Source organism: Canis lupus, chromosome 18, assembly GCF_003254725.2.
Source record: "Canis lupus dingo isolate Sandy chromosome 18, ASM325472v2, whole genome shotgun sequence".
Lineage (NCBI taxonomy): Eukaryota > Metazoa > Chordata > Mammalia > Carnivora > Canidae > Canis > Canis lupus.
The window spans coordinates 23,669,290-23,692,133 of NC_064260.1; the positions used below are offsets into that span (position 1 = coordinate 23,669,290).

At 35.8% G+C, this 22,844-nt stretch overlaps 1 protein-coding gene across 1 annotated transcript in view; it reads right to left on the reverse strand.

Moving 5' to 3' along the window:
* Positions 1-13,944, reverse strand: part of SEMA3A (semaphorin 3A) — a 453,431-nt gene extending 439,487 nt beyond the window's left edge. Inside the window, exon 1 of the mRNA XM_025449180.3 lies at positions 13,806-13,944. The gene's annotated coding sequence lies outside the window, so the exon portion shown is untranslated. The remainder of the gene's footprint in view (positions 1-13,805) is intronic.
* Between the last annotated feature and the right edge of the window lie 8,900 nt (positions 13,945-22,844).

The following is a 22,844-nucleotide window of genomic DNA, read 5'->3' on the forward strand; positions in this document are numbered from 1 at the left end:
GAGTTAAGGTTGCATTTGTTTTTCCTCACCTTGTGTGAGGAATGTCAGTGTATATGGTTAGGTCTGAGCTATTTATCTGTATATATAGTGGCGTGAGGGCATGGAATGTATAAATAAAAAGTGAAACAGGTAATCAGTTTGGTCTTAGTATCTTTGTACCTTCAAGAGCAACCTGGGCCATGAATGAAGGAACGACAGAAGTGCTTAGGGACTCAGCTAGCTCATGGAGAGCAACTGCCCTGAAAGTTAGTAATTCATTGTCCAAACAAAAGGTCAGTGTCGGACCTGACGCCTTTGTGGAGCTCCTTCGGCCTGAACTCTCTTTTGTCGAGTCCCCCTCTCATGATCTCCTTCCTTCTTAGGTAAATGAAACCTTCAAGGGAACAGCTAACCAGCCAACGCTGAGGTAACATCTTTCTGGAGTTGAAGTCATCGCCTTACAGGGGTTTGTTTTTCCAGTGAGAGTTCACATTTGTTAAAATATAGCATGAAATGCAGTTGTAAGGGGGACCTTCCCCTGCCCTCAGTTGCTCACACCTTCTAGTGTCAGTTCCTTCTGGGATTTGGAGCAAAACTGAGCACTGTGGCAAATCTAAAAATAATCAGTCCATTAGGATCAAATTGCTTTCTTGAATACAGCAAGGTGCTCCTTCTGCCTCCCCCAAACCCAGCCATCCTCCACATTCTTTTCCACCTCACCCTTAAGATGTATTATGTTCAAAATACAATGGGAACTTCATTGACTTACTGCTCTCCCCCCAAAGACTGAGGTTGTAAATCATAATTGCATGTAAAAATTACACACAAAGCTTTTTGCAACTTTGTAACATTATTTTACTGTAACTATAGATTGTGAATGTAGACCTTGGTAAAAACAAAACTATGATATAAAACATACACGATTAATTGGAAGGCATTAACTAATATCTGACATTTTGTATCTTTCATTATATAGGTTTTATGAAACACCGAATATAGAAATTATAGATTTTGTAGACTACAAAGGATTATGAAAATAAGTGCTCTTATTTCAATGAAATGGGTTATACCCATGGGGAGAATACTCAGAGTAAATCTAAAGTGTTGTGTTTTAAAAAAACGACATTTCTTTTATTCTTCTCTTTGTGATTTTCTGACATTAGAAAATATTTCAGGAAGTCACTATTCTTAAAGTAAGCAGTTGTTCCTGCAAATCTGGATTTAATATTAAATATGACTAGCAGCAGGTAGAGGAAAAGGTTATTTATTTTTCATATATTTATGCAGTTAATTAGAAAGATAAGTGATACACTCGTGATTATCAACGTTATAAATGGCAGTTTGAAAAAGCATTGTTCAGTATTTTCCTTACCAAATATATCCTAACCTGCTCTTCAAAATAATTGTTCCAATTCTGTATCTTGCTTTGAACACCTGGAAAATTAATTAGTATCTACATAAAGAATAGAATTCAAATGTTCCCTTTCAAATTACATTTTTATAGCCACTCACAGAACAATAAAAACATTCTACTAAGATTCTTTTTTCAGGCTGGAGAATGCATTCCGTGGGGTCCGCTTTGGGGGATTGTAAGGGGAGAAACCTGGGGTGTTTTAAGGTTAATGGACAGTGATTAAGGTTAATGGCTGAGTGCTTAAGGTTAAGTGCTGTATTTACATAGCTGCCAATTCTCTTAAAAAAAAAAAGTGTTCATGTCTATCAATCAGCTCCAGCTAATAGCCAATTAAATAGCAAATGGGGTATAGAGATAGAAGGTAAAGACCCCTCCATCTGCATATACTGAGTAGGATTGTCAATTCTCCATCAAGAGGTATTTATTGAACACCTAGTCTGTCGTGCCAATGTTGCACGCAAAGAAGTGGAAGCCCTGGTCTCTGTTTTCCAAGAAGCTTAGCATCTAGCAGGTGATGGAAATGCCTCAAAAGAGGCAGCCAGCAAATAAATGACACAGGTAATACACGTTATACAATTCAGAGCAGGAAAGATACTACCTAGCTCAAGATTTCATAGAAGAAGAAAGGTTGTTTAAATTATGCCCTAAAATTAATGGTTTTCAAAGAGCTATACTTCATTCTTTGAAAAAGTGTACAACCTCAAACAATGTGAACCTAAGCCAGTGACACCAGGTGCTATCCATATTGCTCTGCCATGGTTTACCCATTCAGACTGCATCCACGGCTTATCAATAATATCACTAAGAAGTTCAATGGTCAGGAACATTCAATCACTCTTCTTTTTCACAGGTAAAATCTCAAGATTGATTTAAAACAGGGGCAATGATAACAACAAAAACAGCTAGAGCAAAATGACATTAGCCCACCAGCTCTGAATCCAGTGTAAACTGACTTCGATTAGGCAAGTCAGATAAGTTTAGGCTAGCGCAAAGGTCTTAGGTATCCTGCGGTTATCCAAGGCCAACTGCATCACTAACCCTCCAATGACAACATGATTAATTATATAAATGAAGTTTACTAAAACAAGATTAATGTTCACCTCAGCAGCAACCACTGGGAACACGACTTAAGACATGCAGCAGCCTCACTTTCCCTCAATTAGTAACATTCAGGCAACTTTTTTTTTTCCTCTCTCTCTCTTTTCCTTTTGTCATTCCCTCTGAATTTCCAACTGATTTCAGAAGGAAGGTTTGCTAGGGATGGAGGCCATGGGGGGTTAGGGGCAAAAGAGGAACACCTAGAATGGTTGAGAAGGTGAAAAATAGGCTCAGAACACATCATCGTTAAAAGTAAATTTCAAACTTTTCTTAAAGATTATTTTCAGCAAGGTTCTTCCATGGGCTGGTTGGCAAAAGTGACTGGACAGCAGAAATTGACCCTGAGTTGAAATAGATCCTCATCTCCTGACAGAGTGCGGGCCAGGGAGCACTTCCTGGGCCAGAGCTGGCCACAGGTGGATCACAGCCCAGGGGTGGACAGGAAGCGAGCTCAGCCCTTGGCCTGAAACTCATCTCCATTACATTTTTCTGAAGCTTGTAACATTAGAAACTCCTTTTGAATCAAAAGACTGTCCTTCCTAAAATATAAACACTCCCCAAGGGGTTAAAAAAATTGTAGTAATTAAAAGATACTGTAAGAGCAAACTGTTTTTCCACATGCTGTCTCTTGGCTGAACTGGCTTCCCATCCAGGACCGAGCAGTAGTTCCTACACCCATAGAATGAATGTGTTGGTTTAGGAATCAGTGGGGAAGAGAGTGACGATGCCGAAGAATAAAGACTATTTCAGGGCATGGAGCTTTCGGAACTGAGAACACTGCAGCTGTCGGCCCAAGTTCAGGTTTGGGGGTAATTGGAAGTCGGTATGAAGTCCATGAGCATGAGGAGTCGATGAGGGCGACTCCATCGCTGAGAGAACACAAGAGAAATTACTCCCTGAATTGAAAAAGTTATGAAAAGAATGGAAGAGCATCTGAGCTCAAGCTCTTAACACTCAGAATTTGCTAAAGGTCAGTCCTGTTCTATTTCCTAGTTCTCTATGCTTCTTAGTAGAGAAAGGTGCACCTTTAACTGCAGGGTTGCCCAGTGGAAACCTCCGAGGGCTGGCCTAAGTCCACAGTGACCCAGTCTTTCAAATACTCATACCTCCATATTCTTTTGCACGTCTTAATTATTAATGGCTTGTACTGCACAGGTTGGGATTAAATCTAAAACATACAGTATTTCAAAGCTCTTGTAACTTCGACAAATCTCTGTTAAAAGAAATAAATTTTATTTTTTTTTTAAAGATTTTTTTTTAATTTATTCATTCATGATAGTCACAGAGAGAGAGAGAGAGAGAGAGAGAGAGGCAGAGACACAGGCAGAGGGAGAAGCGGGCTCCATGCACCGGGAGCCCGACGTGGGATTTGATCCCAGGTCTCCAGGATCGCGCCCTGGGCCAAAGGCAGGCGCCAAACTGCTGCGCCACCCAGGGATCCCTAAAAGAAATAAATTTTAAAGATGCTTTAAGTATATTGTTCATCCAAAGCAAGAGAGCCAGCCACAGCTGATGATATATATATTAAATGCAGTGTGTGACAACAACAACAGAAAGATCTAATAGAAACTTCATAGAACTCTGACAATTTTTCCAAAGATTTATAGCTCTAATTTCAGGATGGAATATGAAATAATTGCAATAGGTTTTTCTATTTAAGTAATATCATTCTTCATATGCTTTCGTATTTTTTCTTTTATTACACATAATTTAAGATAAATTAAATTCACTATTTTCAGCTAATTACATTGCACCACTTCCATTTCATTATGGTATCTATAGTTTGACAGAATAAAAAATTATCTAGAGTAGAAAAATGGTAAATTATTATCTATTTAAAGTATAAGAAATGCTTTTTATTTTTTATTTTTTTATTTTTTTTAAGAAATGCTTTTTAATTCCGTAATTCATGATAAGCACTTAACAGAAGCCAGCAAAATTAACTAAAAGAATCAATGTCCTCATTTTTCAATATTCAAATAACTTGAAGATATTTAATTACTCAAGAGTTTATTAATCAGTCAAGATTACTCTAAGTCATTTAAATGTATCATTAAAATTTTTTTAAAAATATCAGCACACATTTTTAAGAGTAAGACATCTTTATTATCCCCAAAGTTTATTTTTAAATTGTTTTATATACTGCTATTCACTAATACTATCACAAATGAAATAATATGCATACATATATTTTAAATTAAAAATAAAAGAAACTATATGCACTATCTATTTAAAACTTCTCAGGTAAAAATACTGAGGTAGTGTTATTAAATGACCTGTCCATAGTCATACTGCTGATTTTGACCTTATGCAAGTATAATCTTTGAACCTTTGGTAAATTCCCTACTCATTATAAGACTATGTGCATAAGGGCACATACATTTTATAATTATTGTATAGCTAATACCTAATCGTAGAGAGGAAACCAGTAGAGTCCACCTGAGCTGCATATAGTTTCTCAGGGGGCACCTATTGAAATACCACTATTATAACTTCTTAGCAGTGCTTTTCAAATCTAGTCGTTAGGACTGGCAACCACAATAATAAATGCACTCAAAATGCTTTTAACCTGCCCAGCCCTTAGTCCTTTCTGAAAAAAATACTTTAAGTCAATCCTTAAACTTGGGTGGTCACAGTTGTAGGAGCCCACAAGTATCATCTGCCCATGACACTATTTCCCTCCAGAAAAGCCAGAGTTCCTGCCACATTCACTTTCTTCCCCTAAAACATGCTGATGTGTAACATTATTGCTGTGGCCACACCTGATACTCAATGGATGGGTCCTATTAGCCTGTTCCATGCCAAAGGGGGTCTTCCGGAAATAGCATCCTGAGCTTTGGAAGCAATTCCAGGCTTATCTTATGTGAAGTCTTATTCATTTAAGCAGTTACATAAATGATTCTGAGCTTTAGTCTTAGAAAAATCTCATATACCTTAGGCTAGCCTCAAATAAAGGGGACAAAATTCTCTTGGGGATTTTAATTCACGGATCTACATCTCTTTCAGCCCTTCGTAATGTCAGTGTGTAGGTATGTATAGTTTTTAAAGTTTACAGAGGGGCAGAAATCCTTAAAACTATTGTGGAAGCCACATCAAAACAACAAATGACAGCAGGTCTCTGTGCAATAGCGTAACTGTAAATGTAGGTGCAGTCTGCTTTTGAGGACAGAATGGAAACATGCTATGCCAGCCCTTCAAAGGAATCTTCTGAAACTTCATGTTAACTGCCTGTGGGTGGAGAACTACAACATACTTGCCCTTTTGTCATGACAATTTGATCTTTTATTAACTGGTTAACTCTCTTTCCCTGGAAATACGATAAAAATTAGAATGCCAATGGCATGCCTAGGAAAATTTACCTGTGGCAAAAATGACCTTGACTGCTATCCTGAACTGGGACTGAGAGAAACGTAAATACCTGACGGGAAGCCTAATGTCAGGTTTCCCTGAGTATGGCAACTACATCCACTGGGCAGACCACCTGCAGGAACCTCAGAAGCCGTGCCCCTCCTGTAACAGAGATACTGGTTCCACAGGGAAGGCTTTAAGCTGGTGTCTTCTCCACCTGCATCATTTTGAGCTTCTCTGCTGTGCCTCAGCCAAGTGGAGCCCCTGAAGCTGCCCTGCCAGCAGTCTTTTGTGTCTTCTTCTCCTGTCTCCTTAGAAGGAGCTAAAGTGTCAGCTTTAGCCAATGTTAGGTTTGTGGATCTAGTTGTTTGGGAGAGTCTAAAAAGACTCCAAATGGGCAATACATGACAAGTAATATTAATAAAATAAACTTTTGGGTCTTGTCATAATAAAAAAGCAAAGTTGACAATTTCCAAAATGAATAAAAAGAAGTTAATAATACTTTAAAAACTTAGAGTCCATTTACAAGACCTCTGTGTAATGCTGTTGGTAGCCACAGTCATTGTTTAAAGTAATACATTAAATTTAAAAATACAGGGTTTACATAGCAGTTTAGAGTAGCAAATGATTACTGTAAATATTCAAAACTCTAAAACAGCTTGGTGAGCTAGGAAACAAATATTTTAAATGATAGATTTTTTTTTCCTGTTGGTATACACAGGAGTTTGTGATGAAATTTGGTTTTTAAACTAGGGACTATAATTCTTTAAACAAAATAATCATTTTTATTTAATCAAGTTATTACCGTGGAATTTATAATAGAAATCATGCTAATAGAGGGTGTATTCATACATGCCTATATTTGCTTTCACACATAAACTACATACACACAGAGAGCAAGTTATTTATCACATTACTGTAACACAAATTAATGAATATGCCTAAAATATGATGTAAAGACAAGGTCTGATATAAAATAGACATCATTTTTTACATGATAAAATCATCTACAACATTTGTATTCTCCTAAAGGTACCAACGTAAAACATCTTCTTGAAAGACGTGGCATTGATATCATACTCATTTCTTGTATTTTCTCAAATCAAAATGTAATGGCAATACTATGGCTTTTGTCAGACATGACTCTTACCGTCTATACAGTGTATTGTGCATCCTTGAGATTCATTATGTACTGAAGTAGTTTGAGTCTCTAAATTCCAGTCAAACTATAATAAAAACAGTTTCTGTCCCAACTTAACCTGCATATTGGGCATCTTGGCATGTTTGTGCACATTTACTGCTTTCAAATATCGTATCAGTCACGTGAAAATATTTTTTATTAGTTTAATGTTATTCATAAACTTGAGGAAGTAAAACACATTGCTCACCTGTCAAATGGAAATGACAAATATCTTTTGCCTACCAATATGAAGATTAAAAGAGAGAACGTAAACCACAAGCGATATAGTAGTTACTTTATGCTTCTCCATATTCACCCACATATATTTGCTTTTCTATCTTAAAGGGAATGAAAGTGCTTGCACATAAACCACTCTTACTCAAATTTTCATGTCACATAAGTTAAATACTTGCTCACGAAATTGGTCATTTTAAAACATACTTCTAACATTATTTAAGAAGTGAAAAAATGGTGTTATAGGGTAGCTGAAGCAAATATGACAATATACATCAATGTTCTATGTGAATATTAAGACATTTTTGCTAGTCCTAACAATATTCCTCTTCTTGGGATGCCTGGGTGGCTCAGTGGTTGAGCGCCTGCCTTCGGCCCAGGGCGTGATCCCACATCAAGCTCCCTGCATGGAGCCTGCTTCTTCCTCTGCCTGTGTCTCTGCCTCTCTCTGTGTCTCTCATGAATAAATGAATTTTAAAAATCTTAAAAAAAAACAAAAACAATATTCCTCTTTACCGTATGTCCAGCAATTGTCAGCTGTGATTATAGGGAGACCAAGCTTAATTCAAGCATTCAGTATTGGTCACTCCCTTTCAAATGGTAAAGGTTTTTCGCTTCCATTGTTAACTTTGTTTCATTTCTTAAATTGTTCAAAACAGGGCAGAAAGAGACCCACCAAGAAATGGAAAAATCAAATATGAATCCTTCATTAAGTTTCCCTAAATCAGGAAAAGGTTTGAGAAGTGTTTGTTCAGTCCAAGAAAGAATTTTTTACTTGAACTCATTATTTTGTTAAGTGAAACTCAGGCTTAGGCAACAGTTTTTTGATAAAGGATCATTTGAACCATATTTTAATATAGGGGAGAAAGCAGGTGTTATGCTTTATATAACATAAATTATATCAAACATATTGTCCCATACTACATACAGAAAGAACCCTTTAAAAGTCTGGAAAATTCTGAATAAAATATCATTCAGTGCTTATGCACTTTCATGTCCTTTTACATCTTATGATAATTTCTCACAATTTTTCCTTGGTAACTTTAGAAAGAGCTTTGCATAATTCTTTCATGTGCAAATAAATCACAAAAATGTTGCATGGTGGATATTCTGTAGATTTTGAAAATGAACTAATAATTGTCAAAAGAGAGGACCTGGCCCCTGGTGTTTTATGTCCTGGTATGGAGAATTTTAGATTTGTAATTCAGTCAACTACAAGCAAAAATGCTAAACAGGTATGTACATAATTAATAGTATATGGTTTATCTAGGGAAAATAAATTTGAGTACTGAAAATGCAGTTTATCAGGAAAATAATTATGTAGCATGTGGAATTCATACTTACCAGCACATCTGGCCAGAAACAAGGTCAAAACCTCAAACTTAATGAAAGTACAAATAGAACACTAATCATCCTTCTCTGCTATTCATCTAAATTTGAATGTGCAATATTAAGGAATAAAACAAAATGAAGTTGACTGCTAATTAGATGCCTCTTTGAAACCTTGAGTTTGTCACACCTGCCAACTTTAACTCTGAACACACAGCAATGATAAAGTGTACTTCACAAGAAAATTAAAAATTCATATCATGCTCAAAGCAGGCTATTGGTGTCAATAAGCCTGAAATGAAGATAATATTTAATATTAAGCAGGGGTATAAGAAAATAACTTTTGGATATTGGTTGCAGAAATATACCCAAAGTAGTTAGAAGTCTGATTTGTGTAGGGAAAGTGGGACCAAGAGTGTTCCATACAAAGGAAGGACCAGGAGTTGAGTTGCGGTTGACTGCTGGTTTGGACTTCAGGGTGTATGTGACCGTGGAAGTTCTGACCACCAGACATGAATGGAACTAGCTGTCCATCAGCACAACAGCTAAGCTTACAGTGTTCTCAATGTTTCCCTGGAACTTGAGCCAGTAGTAAGCCAGCCAGCAAGAGCCAACATCAGAACGAATTGTAGACTGGGGCCCCGGTGGAAGGCTTGGGATGAGTCAGGTAAAAAAAAGGGGGGGAGGGAGGGGACTCTCCCACTGAAGATGCACCTGCAAATGAAAATAAAGCATTTTCTGGATAATTCAAAAAGGATTTACGAGGATAAGATTAACTTCAAGAAGCTAGACTGTTGATCTCTTTGAGTAATGATGGTGATAGAGGAAGTCTTTCACCAAAGTTTTTTAACTAATCATCAATCTTCAAGGTATTTAGAGCTTTCAGATCCTGTCACTATAGATTAATTCTTCCAGATTAGTTTGAAAAAATTGTTTTCTTCTCTGTCTTCTTTTGCATAAAATAGTTTCTGGTTTTATGAATGCCAACCACACTTAGGTACCTTCATCAGATAGCTTTTGTCAACACAAAAGGATATATGAGAATTAAAGTAACATTTACATTTATCCACTTGAAAAAAAGTGAGTTGCGGTTGCTAAAAATTTGAAGTAATTTCCATGTGCTCATTACACTTGCCATCCATAAATCTGCCTGTTTGTATAAAAGTAACTGGATGTCTTGACTTAACAATTATGGTAATATGCACTTTTAGAAATTGAAAAAGAAACACCTCCCTTTAAACTGAATATTCTGTCTCTATCTTGGAGAAGATACACAAGCCCACAATGATAAAAGTTGTATCATGAAATCAAAGGGTTTTTTTATCATAAATATTTTGTTTTTGACTTCTCCACAAAGAACATTCTCAATTATATGGATAAATGTCTTGGGGTGAAAGTGTTCCAGCAGATAGATATACCACAGATACAGAGATACAGTTCCTAGGAAAGTCTGTATTTGAAATGAAATGATTCAAGTGGGTGTTTTCCAGGCCATGCCTACATGACAAAAATATCCACAGAGAAATGGAAAATTCAATTAGTATTCTATTAAAAAAAAAATCCAGATGATCCTACTGTATAATTGAGGCCTGAAAATCTTTAAGAGTAAATGACTGACAGCTAATTTTCTTCACTGATTAGTGGTGGGAATGTGTTGAGGGGACACTCATTGAGAAGCCATCGTGATTAGCGTCACCCCCGTTAACTTCACCAGCAGCTTGATTGGAAATACCCTCAGATGACAAACTCTTCTCAGAGACTTAATAGGAATGGAAATTTAGCAATCGAGTGAGGGTAGAAGGACCAGTTCTTCTCCAAATATCTGCCATATAACTGTAACTCCTCCTGTACCTGTACTAAAACTTCTGAAAGTAGTAGAATCTATAAATGCTAAATGATGATATAACTTGAAGTGTGGTCATAATCCTTCGCATTTAACTAAATCATTCTCAAACAAACTGCTTTGGGCATTCTATTTCTATTTATGAATCTCTTTCAGAATTCAGGTAGTTATGATAAAGTGATCAGAAATAAAGTCAACTTTGATTGATAATAAAGTCACCTGTTAAGGAAACTGTGCTTCCAGTGTTTGGAAGATTTATCTACTTTCAAGTAAAGTTATTTTGAGTCCAAGTTCCACTACTCATTACCTCTGCAACACTGGTCAAGTTCTCAACTACTCTGTTTTTACCTTTATAAATGGGAATAGAAGCAGTACCTACTTCACTGGGCCCTAAGGACTAAATAAATCATGGATACAAAAAATGCTCAGGGCAGTGTTTGGTTCCTTGCAAGTGCCCAACTAATGTAGTACATTAGCACCCTACCCGGAAGTAGCCGGCTTCCAATTTAGAGCAAAAATGGAACTGTGAATAGAAGAGTACCTGGAAAACACAGCTGTTGGACACTGATAAGGAGGGAGCACATCTGGAATGCACTATGTCCATCGTACAGTTGACTACGTTGTCTCCTCCTTGAGCGGCCATTGAAATTCAACTATATTTTTACCTATACTTACTATCTTGATATATAACGTAGTTTCTTTGTTATAAGTGAAAATGGAGTTATTAAATACTTTTAGGGTTGACTTAGTGTTAAAAATTATAAATTATTTAAGAGAGAATATCTCTCGAAATAAGTCAATATATCCTGTGATTTCTAAAAAAATTTCCTCCAAGCATATGAGAATTTGCATGAATAAATATAGCACATATATTTTACATGTACTTATATTATTTGTATTACTTAATTGCTTTTATTGCAATCTTATTTGAAAACATGTACAGATAAAGCCAGAGAGACACAGGACACTTGCATGAATGAAAGAACAAAGGAATTTATTTAAGGACCATGTAATTTGTAAATTGCTTAAATTTTAATATATTTATTAGCAGAATATAATTCCAGTTAAAAAGTTTTTTTTTAATTTTTAAATTGGACTTAATGCTTCCAGCATAAGTTTTAACTGGGATGATTGTAACAAAACCACCATTATATTATAGATGCCTAAATTGCTTCTTTAAGGATATCACTAGATATAATTACTGTCTTTATCTCCACTTAGCTATATAGCCTTAAATGAATTTCTCCATTAGTGAAAAATCATTATTTGCATGAGTTGTGTATATTTACTTGCTGACAAATAGCTACCATTTAAACATAATAAATCTTATGTAAAATACCAAACCCTTCCTCTGTCACTCCATCTTTATCCCCACAACACCTCTTAAAGTTTATTAATTAGTTCAAACTTAGTCAAAGGCTATATATTCTAACTATTTGGATAAAGTATAAAATTCTCATCCATCAGCCTATGCCCTCAATAATTGGCTTGAATGATTTTTTTTTACTTTTTTTTTAACCGAACCAAATATACTAACCACTGTGCTATCATCACATAAAACTAACCACAAACTATTTAAAAAGTGCAGCATAGGACCACTTGATTTTTATTATACTTTGAAAGGCAAACGAAGTAAATCAAGACGAAACAAATCTAATGGCAGTGCTGAAGTGAAGTCCAGCCTTTGAAAAAGGCTTCCTATTAATCACAGCCCTGACCTTTTCATTAAGGGGCACTTGTTGGAGTCATTGACACGGTTACAGCATTCATATGTGTGAACTGTACTCGTGGTATTCATGTACTGGGGAAGGCGTAGTGAAATTAGATTCTCTCCCTGTAGGGGGTAGACATTGACCGCTATTCAATGCCAACAATTGTCGGTTAAAGTATATCATGAAGAATGACTTTTAAACTGTATGTACTCCACCATCAGTAATGTCAAATGCAATTCTTAAAGAAATATATTTAACTAGAAGTAATTAATTAAACCTTTCATAGCAGCAACTTTATCCAAGCTAAATCATTTCTGAATATACACAAAGGAGTCATCAGGATTCCACCGTCATGGCTTTTAACCCATCAATTTCAATGATGTCCATCTATAGTAGTTAGCAAACAAAAACAAAACACTGGCCGGTAGGGAATTATTTAAACAATGCAACAGTGTTTTATCTTATTTCACCTGTCTATGTACCCTATATATGTGCATTGTCTTTTGAGACAACAAAGCTTTCTAGACTAATTAAAAAAAAAAAAACAAAATTAAAAAAAAAAACAACTCAAAGGACTGTAAATGGATATTATGACATGCTGACAGTCTTTAACCACATCCTTTTTAATACGATTATCTCTGGGCAATATTTGATGGATTGTATTTAGCAATCATAACTGGAATCTTTGTCAGGGCATATGTCTCATGTGTTTATTTCTTACAAAGAACATCATACATTTGAACAGCAAACACATTCTTTCACATTGGCTGACATTCCACCTGAAAAAGTCCACCACAGTTAGCTTGTTAACACAATTCAGGATATATGGTATAAGTAGTAAAAAGACTCCCCATAGCCAAGTAAAAATCAGAGTAGGGGGCTCAAGGAACAGGGCTGTATTTAGATCAAATCTGAACTTGGAGCTCAAATGCAGTTTAATGGTGAATCTGAAGTTGTAAATGCAAAGTAAACGTAAAGTGAAGGCTGCTTTAAACCAAGCATGAAAGACCAAAAAGTCAAAGTTGAGATTTCCTACATCTGGCTTTAATATCTTTTCCTATGCTATTAGACAAATGACCTTTTGTTTTGTCTTGTTTGTTTAAAAATTCATTATCATTGTCATTACTGCTACAACTTAATACCGCTTTTAGTTTTCAGCATCCTTTCTTTGGTAAGAGACTGAGCTGTAGAATGGATTTGGTACGCAAAAATCGCAAGCAAATTCTGAACACTAATGAACGGTGATGGAACAATCCAGTTATGCGTAAAAGTTGAATTCTATTTTCAAGCCAAGTATGTACTTTGCACATATTTTTTTTTATCCTCAGAACTGTGACAAAACACTTGCTACCACCATTTCTGACAGCAATAAAGGAGGTTTCGCTCAGAAATAGTGAGTAATCTGCCAGGCTGCAGGACTGAATTAGCAATGTTATTAGCAGCACATTTTAGTTCTGAGACCTTGTGAGTGAGGAAGTCCCTCGCAGAGTGTGTCAGCTTCAGTGACAGCGCCAGGGCCCCGTGCAAAGCGAAACCGGAGGAAACCCACAGGGTTCTGAACACAGGCTTTTCGCTGGTTCACTTTTGCAGCCTTTGGAGGATTCCCCGAGAGTAAACATCCTTAATTAATTCCCAAGTAAAAGAAGGGAGAATGAATTTTCCACTTACTGCGTTTGCTGTCCTTCGTCCCCGCTGGCCTGAAGGCTGCCCGCTGCTCTCACCTAGCTCCAGGTCGCCCTGGGACCCGGCGCCAGCGCGAGCGGCCCGAGCTGCTGCCTGTGACCGCGCGAGGAGCGGCCCGCGGCGGGGCTGCCCGGACTTGCGGCGGGGAGCGCAGCATCTGTCCCCGGGCTCCGCCGCTTCACCTACACCTGGGCGGATCTATCAGGCTTCATCTCTATTAGAGCTATTTGACTCTGTGGTTTAAGAGGGAGGAGGGAAAAAAAAAAAAAAAAAAAGAGGCTTGCCGTTGTCACACTTGTTTCCTATTAAAGAGCCTTACGGTGGATTGAGTAATTGTGTACGAAGGTAGTCTGGCTGGCAGATGTGCGCAGCCCCAGCGGAGCCCTAGATTCGAGGCAGATGGGTTGTACCAGGGCGCAAACAACATTGAGAGAGAGAGAGGCGTGATTAAAACAGCAGGCCTCTGTTTTATAGTGCTAGAAGTGGGGTAGCATTAAAGCTCCTGGGAATCGGAGTTCCCCAAATGGTACTACTCTACAGGAAAAAAAAACCCAATAAATTCAATAAAAAAGAAAGATGTTCAAGCTACAAAAGTTATAGAGATATTTATAATATTCACTTTAACTATTAATGAAGGATTAAATGAAGCACCTTTCCCCCAGTACTCCAATTGAACTTAATTAAAACTACTCAATCATGGGTCATCGTGGGTTACTGATAGTGTTAATGTGATGGATTTGAAACAGATCTCCCATTCTGCTATAGAAGCCATGCTTATCTTTTTAATCTGAATTAAATTGCTTTAAGGAGATTTACACTGTCAGGGAGATTGACATTCTGCAATTGGACATTTTTTTTAAAAGATGTGATTGAAAAAGAATCTTCTTGTAGTTATTTCTGCGTACCACACGTGATCTCAAGCACCTTAACACACAGAAATTTTACCGCTTTCTATGTTACCACTCTGACAATCAAAAATATATAAGTAATCACAATGAATATAAGTAACTTTGACAGATCGGAACTGTTCAGTGTATGTTTCTATGTTGTTGAGAGCTACTTTCCTTTGTTAAATAATGTGTAACTACCATAATTAATAATGATGATAACAGGGCAGCCCGGGTGGCTCAGCGGTTTAGCGCCGCCTTCAGCCAAGGTCGTGATCCTGGGGACCCGGGATCGAGTCCCACGTCGGGCTCCCTGCGTGGAACCTGCTTCTCCTTCTGCCTGTGTCTCTGCCTCTCTCTCTCTCTCCTCTCTGTGTATTCTCATGAATAAATAAATAAAATCTTTAAAAAAAATGATGATAACTGAACAGTTGCTACATGCCAGAGCAAAGAGCTCTAAGTGTGTTATCTCTTTTGAGTCTTACAAGGACGCTGTAAGGTCAATGTTATTATAGTTGTCACTTTTTGTTTCCATCTGAGGGAAAGCTGGAGTTGCTCACATATTTGTTATGATTTGGTAGCACAGTTCCATTGGACCTGACTCTAGAATCTTCACTCTTCTAGAATCATGTCAACAGTCTCCATGCAAAATAATTTTTATCCTGCACAAGATAAAATGATTAATATTGATGGGGCACCTGGTTGGCTCAGTGGTTGAGCATCTGCCTTTGGGTCAGGGTGTGATACCGGGGTCCTGGGATCAAGTCCTGCAACAGGCTCCCTGCAGGGACCCTTCTATTCCCTCTGCCTATGTTTCTGCACCTGTCTCTATGTGTCTCTCATGAATAAATAAATAAAATCTTTAAAAAATGATTATCATTGATTTCTAGAAAAATTGGGAATGATTTCCTCTTTTATTTCTTTGAGTAGTTCTAAGTAGTCAAATACTCTAGCTTTATGCATCCAAACAGGTAATAGAAATATTGTCCATCCCACTGATAAAAGTCCCATTAAGGGCTCTAAGAATCAATGTGGGTAAAAATGCCTAAGGCCATAAATTTTAAAATAATTCATTGGCACAATTTCTTATAATTAAATCATTTCAGCAAATGTTTCTTTGTATCTCTAACTGGTTTGCAGCAAATCAATGGAAGAAGGAAGAATAGAATTGAAAACTAAGGATAAATAAATAAATTCTTAATTTTTAATTCATTTAACAGCTTTACCTAAGTCAGTCCAAATCTATTGTTTGAGTAGTAATTTATCATTCTCCCTTTTATATTTTATCATTTTCCTGTGAATAAATGTTTTACTTCCTCTAATAGTTTGTTTTTACTCAGCAGTAAAATCATATTAATGTATGACAAAAAGGGTAAAAGAAACTGTTATTTAATTCTAGAGACAAAAAGAGAAAATAAATCTGAAAATGAAGTAAGTTATGCTTCCATGAAAATTTTATTTAAATAATAAGAATCTCACATATATTTAAACTTTTTGCCAAAGATAAACAAAAATAAAACTCTGGTCTTGAATAGCAGCATGGTCTTATGCTATACGCCAGAGCACTAACATACACATTTATAGTCTTCTGACTTTGGGAGTTGATAATAATAATGCTTTAGCAAAAATGTCCTTTCTATATTTCTACTCAAAATAAGAGAATGAGAATAAATATGCTTTAACATGCAAAAAAACCCTAAGGACAGTTTTAAAAGATGATGAAGAAAAATAAATATAAGGTATCAAGAATGGGGAGAGAGTACCAAGAAAAAGACAGGAACAAGGAGTAGAGAAAAAGCAGGTTGTGATTTAAATGTAACCCAAGGGGCCAATGTGACTTGAAGAGACCTAAATGGTTAACAACTACTGTTTGTACATTAAAGAGAGGGCCTTTGAAATAATGTCTGGTTATTTTAGAATGCGTGTTTGTATGTGTGAGGGTTTGGATATCCTAAAGACGTTGTAAGCACACACTGCTATCCAAGTTATAGAAAATATGCTACTGAGAGAATTACAGAAGTACCTGTAGAGATACTGTACAGGAGAGTAATTAATCTTCACCTTCTTTAATTGGATTTAAGTACATTAGGTTAAAGCTTATCTGTGACTTATCTGAAATCTTTTATTAAGAACTTCAGCCAAGCATTGGCATTTTCAGATTTCAAAAATTTTCATTGAGAAAAAACCCAAAACTTCTACATTTTCATGGTTTTACATAAAATGCCATGAATACTTCCATTGTTGATTTTTTTTTTATGTTGGCTAAAAATGGGACATATTGGAAACATCCCAAGAAACAATGTCCTGGAGAGTTTCCAGTCTAACTTATATACCAAAGTTTGGGTAAGATTTGGAGAACCATACAAACTTTACTATGATTTATTTGTAGATTTATTCACAACCAATCATATAAGCCTATCCTCAAGAGAGTCTTTAAAACCAAATGTTATCTAATTTATGAACTAATGGCCTAAGGCTTGCTATTTTCTTTTTTCTTTAGGAAGGTAAAAATCAGAATTTTCCCAACAACAAACCACGCTGTTGCTGATTTCTACTGCTTTCCACTGGGTTTATCACCATCATATATACACACAACATCCCCATTAGTTTTACTGATAGTGACTACGGTCACTGTGGCTATGATATGTGGATGTGATATGTTATTAATCAAATTGTTTCAATAAATTCCAAATGTGATACGCTATTTTCAATTCATCATCAAAATATTTTGTTAAAAAACAATTTACAAATATTTGTCTTATGTATTTGCTCAAATATTTAAGATATTATGTAATTGAAACCAAAATTCATGATGTTTTTAAATTATCTGGTTCAAGATTTGATTCTTTTTTTAAAACATGTGTTTCACTTGGGCCAAGATTTTAAAGCTCAAGTGTTGAATAATTTGAGTTTCAAACTGCTTACTTTTGAGTTTAAGGCAATAAAAAAAAAAAAAAAACAAAACCTTGTGCTGGGGCACCTGGTGGCTCAGTCGGTTAAGCAGCTGCCTTTGCTCAGGGTCATGATTCTGGAATCCTGGGATCAAGCCCCATGTCAGGCTCCCTGGTCAGTGGGAAGTCTGCTTCTCCTCTCCCTCTTCTCCTCCTGCTCCGTCCCCTCCTCCCTCTCTGTCTCTCTCAAATAAATAAATAAAATCTCAAAACAAACAAACACCTGTGCTGATCCCTGGTGGCAAGTCAGCGTTTCTGAAAAAACAGAAAAACAAAACAAAACAAAAAACCTTTTAACTATAAATACGCTTTATATGGCTATCTTAAAAAATACTCCATATCTTTCCATTTTTCTGCCCCATGATTTCAATACTGGACCTTGTTAATGTAATAAATAAAACACACCGAGCTTATTAAAGCATAGGATCAACTGTATCTTCTACACAGAAGTGTTTTTATCTAGTGTGGTTTAGGTGGGTGCAATTATACGTAAGGTGAAGATGAAACAGAAAGTTGTGTTTCTGCTAATTCACCTATTCCTAGAAGATGGGAAAAGTGTTATTCTTTGGTTGTTGGCTCATCAGTTCTAAAACGCACCTTGCACTGGCAGAAGAAAAAAGTGTGCACCCCAAACCATTAGCATTTCATTAACTTGATCATATTGCTTTAATAGTACAGGATAAAATATCAATAAGAAGGGATGCATAGAATTAGAGCAGAGGAAATATTTCTATGAGTAGGTCTGAAAAAATTGTATACAGAGGTTTGTCAATTGAGTGTGAATAATCAAGAATTTAACAAATACTTAGGAACAATATTTTTCATGAAACCAGGCATGATAGAGTTCTATGACACAAAATATTTCCAGTCCTAGTCAACTTCTTACTCTTATTAGGCCTTAAATATTTTCTTTAAAATGCCCTTCTGTCCAAGGTCAAGAACATCCTTACCAAAATTTTTGCTGTGGCAAAAGTGTTAATGATCTAGGAGGACAAAAGATGCTACCTAGAATATCTTGTTAAATTGTTCTTTATCCTCTGGATTAGTTTAAAACATTAGCTAGTGGTCACTGGAAGGCTAATGTACTATGCTTTTCAAAGGACCAGCTGTATTACAGAAGAGTTTTCTTGGGGAATATAAACAGGCGTGTCAAAAATGGAACGTGCACCATCAAAAAGGCTCCAGGTTGGATGAGAGAGTCTTAATAGCATGAATCCCCATGAGAGGTGAAGCCAGGGAAGGATATGCCCTGGAAAAAGATAGATTTGTGTGAGGGAAAAATTAGGCAAAGGTTAGAGGTAGGGAATACAGAATGATTTGAATGAAAGGAGGAGATCTAAAAATTATTTCTACCAACTTTAGAATTTTACTTAGGCCAATCCTAGAAAATATGCAAATTAATATTTGTGAGCCAATTAATCCAAATGCTAAAAATAATAAATAAAAAATATATTATTTTCACCATCCTTCAAAATATGTCAGGCAATTTTTAATTCAGCTCAACTAATAATAGCTACTTATAAGCTATCACTGATGTAGACTTCATAAAGAAGCAAAGCAAGACCTAATGTCTGACCCCAACATTTTACAAACTATTTGAGATGAAAATACACACATATAATAAATTAAATGATATTTTATGATCAGAAAGAATGATATGGACAATAAATTTAATAAGAGGTAGGAGAAATGAGAGATCAATGTGGGTTGCATGAATTCAGAGGTACGCAAGGACATCGTGTGGTTCAGGAATGATGACAAAAACAGACTATATCAAATAGAGGGTCTGAATAGGGAAATCATGGAGAAAGTCTGGGAGGGGAAAGATTATGTAGAACAAAGAAACATTGTTGGAAGTTTTCTGGTAAGTGTCAGGCATGATAAATATATTTTGGAAAGATTAATTGGAAGGGATTAGAAAAAGGCAAGACAGCCTTTGAGTCGCTGCAATAACTCAGGCACTGCCTTGCATTTCTCATTTGTTCATCAGTTTTTGCTCTGCTTATGACTATCCCCCTAGATGTACATACCCTAAGTCTTCCTTAAATTCCATTCCCATTTCTAACCCCATGTTCATGCCATGTGCTTGTGGTTCAGTGGAAAGTGTGAGATTTTAAAAGCCTTTGATTTAAATCCTTATTCCATCACTTAATAGTAATTAAACTTCTGCAAATCTCAATTTTTAAAAATAGGATTCCAATCTGTATTTGTGAAGTTTATGTGTGATGAGATCACTGAACTGGAATCTCATACAATGGGATGAACATAATAAGCTTGTGGTTGGATAATCAACGTCCTTCTCTGTATCCCTAATACCCAACTTCATGATTATATTCTAGTTCAGATGTCATAAACATTTAAAAATGTTTGTATATCTTAATATTTCTTGAAATATTTATCAAAAACACAGAAAACTTACTGGATTTAATTCTTTCGGATGGCCAGATGGATTGTTAATGATAATAGTACTAAACAAACAAACAAAACTTTGGATTCAAAAGAAATATCAAAGTTAGAAGCAACAAGACTTCATAGTAATTAGAGATGAATGAGAAGGTTGAATGAAAATCAACTCTACAAGTAACAGGAAAAAAAAAAAACTCCACTAATAGGTTAAAAGTCAGATCAATATAGATTCAATGTTTCCTCTTTGTCCAACTAAGAGAAATCCAGAAACAGCTTTCCAAGTGTGATATGGAATCATTTTTCAAAGAGAGATCTAGCTTTTTTCTTTCTGCTGCGCCATTTTCGGCTAATAATAGATGTCATCTTTAAGTTTCAAAATTGTTGGTGGAATTCTGGTCATTGTTTTTGCAATGACCAGAAGAAAGATTGGAATGGTAAAAGGATCTGATACCAGTTGTTCAGCCCGTCTTAAAGGGTAAATCCAAAAGGGTTTATATGGCAATCTTTGCTTATACACTGGCTTCACAACTGTGAGGAAGGTTAATGAAGTCATTTGAACTATGTAGAATATAAATCAAGAGTTTATTACTGAAAAGACAGGTGAATGCTTTGGATAGGAAACTAAAAGTCTCTTCCTTACTAACTTAATTAAATAATGATATTTTGAAGAAATAGAAATACTTAAGTTAAAAAAAATTAAGGTGGATGCTATAAAGTATTAACTTTAAAGATGAATGAATAAATGAATGATGAATTAAAGTTAGGATGCTAGGGGCTCCTGGGTGGCTCAGTGGTTGAGCGTCTGCCTTTGGCTTAGGTCGTCATCCCGGGTCTGGGGTTCGGGTACTGCATCTGGCTCCCTGCAAGGAGCCTGCTTCTCCCTCTGCCTGTGTCTTTGCCTCTCTATCTCTGTGTCTCTCATGAATAAATAAATAAAATCTTTAAAAAGATTAGGATGTTATGTCCATGACGTGGCTGAAAGAAATAAGTGATGCTGATCTATGCAGTGAGCAAGTAATAAAGCAAATTAGGAGCATTTAATCAATAAAAGTATTTCAGTCAATTTATTAAACTTCCAAAGTCAATTTAGACCTATTTTTTTCAATAATACTATCCAGAAATTAAATGAAATCTTTCAAATAATCAGATATGTCTTAATATATAGAAACACATGTAGACATGTACTTATAGATACATGTATGTATTTGCCTGTCATTAAAACAAAGCTAGATCAGACTAAATTTTTTAAAATTTAGGATTCTGTCAAAAGTCATCTATATGATGATACTCATTTGACTGTATTGATCAAGTCTATCAAAGCAAAGTTAAAAAAATTATATTAGACAACCTGACATCTATTTTTGAAGAATATAATATTTACCAAATTACTTTGTTAAGATGCTTCACTCAAGTATTTTTGTCACATAGGAGAGAGCTGAATGGTTGTATTTATATGACTTGCAAATACTTTCTTCTATTCTGTGGGTCATCTTTTTATTCTAATGATTGTGTCCTTGACGCATACAAGTTTTGCATTTTAATTTAGTTCAATTATCTACTGTTTTCCTCTTCTTGCCTGTGCTTTTGGTGCCATAGCCAACAAATCAATGCCAAATCCAATGTCAAAAAGCTTTTCTCCTATGTTTTCTTGTAGGAGTTTTATAGATTTAGCTTTTACGGTAGGTTTTTGATCCATTTTGGGTTAATTTTTGGATATTGCGTTAGGTAAAGATACAACTTCATTCCTTTACAATAAATAGTTTTCCCAGTGCCATTTACTAAAACACTACACTTTTCCCATTGAATAAGGATTTTGGCACCCTTGTTGAAATCATTTGATATATGTAAGGGATTATTTCTGGGCTACTGGTCTATATGTCTGTTGTTACACTCTTAGACACTGTTTTGTTTACTGGGGCTTTGTAGTAAGTTTTCAAGGCAGGAAGTGTGAAATCACCAACTTTGTTCTTTTGCAAGATTGTTTTGGTTATCTGGAACCCCTTGAGAGTCCATATGAGGCATGGGATTGATTTTTCTAGTTCTGCAAAAGACATCATTAGAATTTTGATAGAGATCACATTAGATCTGTAGATGTCATTGAGTAGTATTTAGATATTAACAATACTAAATCTTCCAATCTACAAACATGGGATATCCTTACATTTATTGGTGTCTAATTTTTTTCGGCAATGTATTATAGTTTTCAGTGTACAAATCTTTTGCCTTCTTGCTTAATCGTATTCTCAAGTATTTTATTATTTTGATGCTATTGTAAATTAAACTGAAACCACCAGAACCTAGGAGATAGGTATGGAACAGATTCTCCTTCAGAGCTTCCAAAAGGAAACAGTCCTCCTGACACCTTACTTTCAGGCTTCTGGCTAACAAATTGTGAGAATATACACAATATCTCACAACTGTGGGAACATTGTTTTTTAATTTTTTTAGCCACCAAGATTATCATAACTTGTTATAGCAGCCCTAGGAAACGAATGCATTACTTCACAAGTATTTACTCATTTATTCTTTATAACAACTCTATGGATTAGTTACTACTCTTACTCAATCTTATAAATAAGGAAACTGAGGCTACAAGACATTAAATAATTTACCAAAAGTCCCAGAATTGGTAGGGTTAGACATACATGGTAACATTCCAAGTCATTAGAAACATGTTACATTGCCTCCTTATCTGGGCTAATTTAGTAATTATACACATTAAGATGCATCCTAGCTTGACTTGCCAGAAATGACTACCAAGAATGATTGCTAACTCTTTA